Source organism: Balearica regulorum, chromosome 5 (genome assembly GCF_011004875.1).
Source record: "Balearica regulorum gibbericeps isolate bBalReg1 chromosome 5, bBalReg1.pri, whole genome shotgun sequence".
NCBI classification, from domain to species: Eukaryota; Metazoa; Chordata; class Aves; order Gruiformes; family Gruidae; genus Balearica; species Balearica regulorum.
In genome coordinates, this window is record NC_046188.1 from 11,912,001 (window position 1) to 11,919,669 (window position 7,669).

Consider the following 7,669-nt stretch of genomic DNA (forward strand, 5'->3'; position numbering starts at 1 on the left):
AGCTTATCTACATGTTTAAATCTATGCAGAAACGCCTGACTCAAAATCACTTGTGTTAAAACTAAGTATAGGTGTAGCAATATGGACACTATGATAGTAACTCAATGTACGGGTTTTTGACTGAACTGGGTTTGATTTCCACCAGCCATTGTTAATGACACTTGAGATTGCTCAAAGTTCTCTTGCTAATGCTTTTCCATAATGAGGGATAAATTAAAGCAAACAAACCCAAAGCAAAGCAAAAACAATTCAACTGTGTGGAGGAAAGCCAATAAAAATAACGCCTGATGTCCTCATTGTTTGCTTGATGTGGGATGACCTGGTGGATGCACATTGTGGCTATGTCAGCTGGACTGGGACATGGTGAAATCTGCATGCACTGCTCTGCTGGAGATGCTTGACAGGTCCACTCATATTTGAAAAGCAGGTTTGGCTAGGCACCAAGCCAGCCTCACATATGATCGCCTCTTCCCCAAAGAGCTACATGTTAAAGTGCATGTTGAACAGCAGAGAAAAGTGAGAGAGCAGAGGGGAGAGGAAACAGGAGAAGACCAAGGACTCACAGGGCATGTGCATTCCTGGGGTGATGAAATAGCCATCTGTATTGCTTCTGTGCAGGGTAAACACAGCGCCCACAGTCCCGTGGTGGAGGCTGGAGGGAGGCTGCGGACAGCGTTTGTCCAGCTGCTGGTCTGATGGTTGCTCAGCCACCGTAGGCTCTCTGCATGACTCTGCTCTGTTTGCCCATGATGATCTCTCTGGTTAGCTCTTGGGAGGAGCAGTTCTTAGCCAAAGGTGCAACTGCTACCTGGGGTGAGACCACAGAGGTTTCCTCTTTTTCACAGCTGAGCAGCAGGTCACACGCTGATGAATTACCTGTCCCCTCCATGTGGTAAGTGAGAAAGACCAACCTGCTTTCCAGAGCTACTGGGTCCCCTCTGAGACTGACATCGTGTGTCCCTGACACCTGGCTTCAGGAGGCAGTGTGGTGTGCACATCATCTTCATCATCTTCTTGCAGTGAGGCCACGAGCATCACCTCAGACCTTGGCAAGATGCACCTGAGCTCCCCATGGCCAGGTCTCCATGCTGCACACAGTTCATCCCTAGGTTTCCTTTCCCTCCTGGCTTAGCTGCGTTGTTGTCAGAGGTAAGTGAGATAACAGTGTCCATCAGGGCTAAGTGGGGATGGAGATGGCTGATCACCACTCCATCAGCAGGTTCTGCACGTGCCCAGTGGCCAGCAGGGCCGATGGAGCAGGATCAACGCCTGCTGGGAGCAGTGCCCTCCTGGTCCCAGCAGACACAGTTCAGCATATTTCTGGCTTGGTGTAAGACAGAGGCACATCTGTCCCATGGCTCCAGCATTGTGCAATGCATGTGAATGCTCTCTTATTGTGTGGTCATCTCCTCCTCCTCCCTGCTCCCCCTTTGACTGATCTGCATAATGTGCAGCATTTAGACATTTTGGTCTGGCTATAAGAGATGATGAGTGATGCTTGATGACCTTCATTAATGGCATTACTTGAATTCAGCTGGATGAAGGGCAGACAATGATGGGAGAGCAGACACATTCTGAGCAACACACTCCTCTGCTATAAAGAAAATGCCTTGGACTGGGCAGATGGCAACTAAAATTGGGGCTAGGAAAGAGCCCTGGCCAAGCAGCTCAAGAAGGGCCTCTGTTTTCTAGATGCTGTGGCTGAAGGTAGGGCTGAGTTTAGGAGAAGATGCTGTTTGTGGGACCGGTTGCTTACTGGTGAAGGTGTATCTGCAGGGCTGTGGTTCCTGCGGCTGAGGGGCAGCAGAGGCAGGGTGGGGGCGTAGGGTACTCCCTCCTCTGGGTTCCCCCTGCTGTTTAGCTAAATTTTGGCTAAGCACACGCTGCTGCCTGAAACTTCACCCCTGAAAGCATTTTGGCCTCAGACTGGCTTCTATGTGCAGCACAACTGTGGCTGACAGCACCGAAGCTTTGCAGATTGACAAAAAATCCTGGCTGGGAAAGGAAACCTCTGCCTCAGGTTGTGGAAATACCACACCATTTCTTGGCATGCTTGGTATCGTATAGCAGGAAGGAAATAATCTGTTCTCTGCGTCTTTTTTTTCCAAGAGAAGTGAAACTGCATTAAGAACTGTTGACAGGGAAAGAGGAGAGTCAGATGGTCTGAATCTCGGCAATGTATCATCTGTCACTGACGGTGCTCATGTTACCTTTGGTGATGGTTGCCCTGCCTACAGATCAATGGAAAACGAGTATTTGCTTCTAGCTAATTGCGTCACTGCCAAATATAGAGCCACATGTCCTAAGCTGGTCATGGTCTGACCTTGAAGGCTATGTCTCTCTGGCTTTCAGTTGCAGCTTTGACATCCTGTGGCTCTGCCCATGTCCGGACACTTGCCCGTGGCTCATGCTGCATGCCAGAGAGCCCTCGAGGCCCCCAGGAGATGCCTTTGCTGCCCTCACGTGTCATGTCCTGCTGGGGCACTGCGTTACGGTGCTTCAGCCCCTGGTTGTGGGTTTGCTGCATCTTTGGAGGAGGAATGCCATGGTCTGTCGGGATAACCTATTGCTACCCAGACCCCTCACGCTGCAGTCACCCAAGCCAGGTTAAAGTAAGAGCACAAGCACAGCCAGGTGTTCATAATTTGTTCTTCCACCTGAGAACACCATTGCACATGCTTATGAGAGATGCAAACGAAGACATGAATGATGTGTAAGCGTTGCTGCTTGCACTAATGCTACACCAGCAAGGCTCCCTGCCTCTTCCCGCTCCTGTCTTGTGCCCGTCGGGAGCCTCTGGCAGAGGCAATATTTGAAGAGCTTTGCTCAGAGACCAGCTCTGGGTCCCTGTTCCTGGTGCTGGTGTCAGATCACCCTTCCCTCCCATGGCATAATCATCCTCCTCTGACATCATCCCAGGACACCCAGGCAGGTGCCATCTTCGTCCTGGGAACCCTTCCTGTTCCCTCCCTACCCAGGAGATAGACAACCACTTGATTACAGCAACAGTTGGTTCCCATCCTTGCATATGTAGGCAGGGATTCCCCTCCTGCAGCGACAAAGAGCTCTTTGCTGCCAGGAGAGGTGACACTGACCCCGGCCCCTGGGTGACTTCTCAGGCCATCCCAGGGAGAAACACCTTCACCAGACCTCGCAGGCTGCCCTGAGATGGGTGCTGGTGACATGCAGATGGCTCACAAACATGGAAAAGACAGAGAAGACCTCTGCACATTATTTGTATTATTTTCATAATACGTCAAAGCTCCTACAACATCGAGAACTTACACGGCCTGAAGTTTCTGATGTTTTCCTTGAAGAGAAAGTTATGAAAAGGAATAATGACCAAAACCCATGCTGGGACTTGTCTAAGTACACGCCATGGCAGTGCGTGGGAGGAGGAAGGGAGTTTCACACATCAGCATAACCAGCTTTTGGATCCCAGATTTCACAGTTTGAGTTTGCCAAACAAAATACCCTGTTTTGGCCACTTTCCTTGGAGAAAAATGTCATATTTCCAGAAAAGAGTTTTTTTTGAAGGGCTGGAACTGGGCAAAAGGCTGGATACAGAGCGTCTGCAAGAAAAACATTTGTTATGGTAGTAGGGTCTGTGTGGGGGCACTGTGTGCACATGTGACACAGGAGTCAGACTAAAAAATGAACTAAGTATCCATTACTACTCAAGGTATTAGCTCTCAAAAGCCTACGACTTTTATTGCCTCCATTTCTGTCTTGAAAGCACCCCTATGAAGATTTTTTTTCTGTGTATAGAGGTAAACAGGTTGCAGAAATTTGCTATGTGTTGATTCTCTTAATGATAATTTGCACATTAACACGGAAGCATTGCTCACATACTACTGAAAGAATAAATTTGTTTTTCAAGTCAAGCTATACCGAAATGTATGAAAATGGGCAGTTAGTATAATTTTGAATAATAAACTGAAGCTTGTGGTATTGAGTTGTTCATATGAGATAGCAGAAACTTATACTGGAAAAAAGAACATCGTACCTGGATAGAAATAGTGCTATTTTGTACAGAAAGACTTTTTTGTACATAAATAGTGTTACACAGAGAGATGGTCTTTTGTCCCTCGCCCACAGAGGACATGGAGGATGAGGTTTTGAGGTAGGTGGAAGGAAGGTGGAACTTTTTTTCTAAACTGTGTTTTCTACCCAAGAAAAGTTGGCTTAAGAGGTTTGTCTGGATGACAGATGAATCTGGTCTTTCTTCAAAAGCTGCTATTGATTTCATGCCGTACGTGCTGATCTGACAAAACGTTCCCCAAGTAAGTGCAATCTGAGCTCCTTGAGAGAGGTTTCACAGAGAAATCAAATCAAACAAAAATGGGAGCTTGGGCAGTTCATGCATTCCACAGTAATACTTTAGTCTTCATGATGTTTTAATGGATCAGAAGGGGATGCTGAGCTGGACAGTTAAACAAAGACCAACAAAAGACTTTTGAGCACAGCCAGAGGCATGGCAGGTACTTGAAGGCTGCTCTCCCACCCTCTCAGTCTCTACTTCTGCGGCCTTGTTTCTCTAGGGTTCCTCCTATGTTTCTCTTACTGATATACAGCAAAGGTTATCTGGATTACTGCTTGTGCTGTGTTCTGCCAGCTCCAGGATTAACAGTCTTACCTGTAAGATAAGATCTTCGAAAGCTGCCAAGGTTCCTCCAGGAGAAGGTCTAGCCCTCCCCAGTGTGTGCAAGAGTTACCCTGGTTTGGTCTACCCCTCTTTTTCAGTAACTCTTATGGGTGTCTCTGCCCTGTGAGATCACAGGACTGATCTGTGGGTCCTATCTGCTTCTCTTGAGTTACCCCAAGCCCTGTGATCCCTTGGAAGTGGAATGCGATGCCCCTTCCCGAGCATCCTGGGGGAGAGACACAGGGCTGCTCACAGGTACTTTCTGCAAACCGCCTGCACCCAGGCGAGACAGCAATGACACCTCTGAATGAAGTGTAGCCTCTGCAGATGACGTTCTTTTCACACCCGCCTCCTGAGCAAGGGACCTCAAGGCTGGTGTGGTCCAGGAGTATCTGCACAAGCTTGTCACAAGTGGGTGGCTGCCAGGAACCTGCTGCATTGAATGCCTCTCTTGGGGCATTAGAAATACCTCTGTCAGTCCCCACATGTTAAACAGAGGGAGTGGGTAGCTTCAACCAACCTTTTTGGGTCTGCCTAGCCCCATGCAGGGGGGCTGTGTCACAGCGCGTGAAATTGGCCTTGGGACCTGGCCAAAGATAAGGGTCTGCTGAAAGCTGGAGAAGGACTTTTTACAAGGGCATGTAGTGACAGAACAAGGGGTAATGGCATTAAACTGAAGGAGGGTAGATTTAGATTAGATATCAGGAAAAAATTCTTTACTGTTAAGAGTGGTGAGGCACTGGAATGGGTTGCCCAGAGAAGTTGTGGATGCCCCCTCCGTGGAAGTGTTCAAGGCCAGGTTGGATGGGGCTTTGGGCAACCTGGTTTGGTGGAGGGTGTCCCTGCCCATGGCAGGGGGGTTGGAACTAGATGATCTGTGAGGTCCCTTCCAACCCAAACCATTCTGTGATTCTATGCTGTGCAGAAGGGTGAAGATGACAGTCCCTGCCTCACAGCTCAGGGGCCTGTCACCACTTCTTGTGGCTATGGTGTAGGGTAGAGGAGAGACTGCAACGCTACCAAAGAGCAGAAACAACCCTCCATTAACTAGGACCTAGCACTGTTAAATTTATCCTGACATTGTATCTAATCTGTACAATCTCAGGCTGCACTGCTCCTGCCAGTGGGACTTGGGGGTTGGCCTCCAGCCTTTGGGATAGGGCTCAAAAGCTCTTGAAGACTCCAGGACCAATATTGTTCTACCCCAGAGTTTGTTATAATCTCCTCCCTTTCAGAGTTAATCTCTCTCCATCACAGCCGTTCCAACATTAATGAGTACTTTTGAGAGCTCAGCTTTTCTGCTAAATGATGTTTTGCTCTTTTATTCATCCATTAGGAGAGTTATTACAGCTCAAGTGCTCTGTCCTATTTGGATGAAAACAACTTAGATAAATAGCAATGAATTCCTCTTCCTCAAATGATGGCCATCCTGGCTGCTGGTACATGATATGCCCTGGTGTGTCCCATCTGCTGAATAAAGGGTAGGAAGATTAGGAGAACATGGTCCAAGGGCACTACTTGAAAGATAGTGTTTGGAGGGGAGTTGGGGTGAACATCTAAGACTTGTGGAGAGGTGAAAGAAGCAACTGAAAACCTCTGAGGGGACAAGACCCAGAGAAGAGATGAAAAATGGTTTTGTAGGGAAGCCTCCAAGTTGGTCAGTTCAAAAGGATTTTTTTTAACCTGAGTTCTAGAGGAGAAAGCCCTGGGTAGCAAGGAGAAATGGTGTCCACCAGTAGGAACATTCACTTCACAGTAGCCTTAAAAACTTTATATTGCTTTAAAAAATGCAGTTAACTTTTCTTCAGTAACATGCACCTGAACAGCCTGATGTGTGCGTCTGCTCCATTGCATTTCCTCTGGTTTCCCCAAGGAGGTGAGATTCACTTCCCTCCCCAGCAGTGTGGAATTGCACCTTTGCTAAGGGGAAATTTGTGGTTGCTGCACTGATGAGTAATTCTTGAAATCCCCTGACACTAGCTGCCATCTCTATTATTGTGGCTACAGAAGAGCTATTTTGTATTTCAGGGATATGAGTGTGGGTGGTGGGGCCACATCCTCTTTTAAGTCAAGCAGGAAGGCAGCAATTACTCTCATCACTTTCAATCTACAGTGTGGCAAAGCTTTACACAAGCAGGATTTGGTAGCATCACACCCAGGCTTACCAGCCTCTAGCCTGCTCCAAAACACTAGTCCTTCCTCCCCAACACTCAGTGATGCTGAGTCCTGCTCATTTGGTCCCCAGCACTGGCTTTTGACCCAAACTATGCAAAGTGGAGGCAGGTGATGGGGCAGCACGTGAAGCTGTGCTGGAAGATGCAGGACCCACAGCCTGTGTGCCCTAATTCCCCTGGGGAAGGAGGCCTTGCTTCCCCTGCTCATTGCAGGACTGCCTTTCCTTTGGGATGCTCCATGCATTGCAACGCTTCATGGTCTCTTCCCACTAGATTGGGCTTTCCAGGTTTTCGCCTATTAAAGTTCATACCAGCTAAACTAAATACAAGATTTGTAAACGGAGGTCAGCCAAATTGCTGCCACGCTCTTTGCAAATATGTAATTGCATGTTCTCTTTGTGCTTTACATCGATTAGCAGGTGAAGAACTGTGTTACCTCTGCATGCCACTGTGCGTGTCAATGAAACCAGGACTATCCACCAGACATGTGGGCTGAATTTGGAAAGGCCCAATTACCAAAGCACTTTGGTCTAGTGTGTCTCTCTTAAAATCAGCACAGCAGTAAATCCTATGGCCTTTAGTCCAGTGCTGTCAGTTCTCAGGGAAACCCGGTGAGAAGGGGAGGAATTGCAGGCATTCTGGTTTCTTAACTCTTCATTTCCACATCTGGAGACCACACAGCTGCCCCACAGGCTCTAGCAGAAGATTTCTGCTTTTTTTCATCATGCCCAGCCTTGGGAGGAGTCCAGGTGGTTTTGGCTCTGGCTGGTTTTGGCTTCCCCTGCAGCAAGGGCAGAGGTTCCCCAGGTGTCATCCGGGACTCGGTGTGCAGCAGATGGCTCCTGCAGGA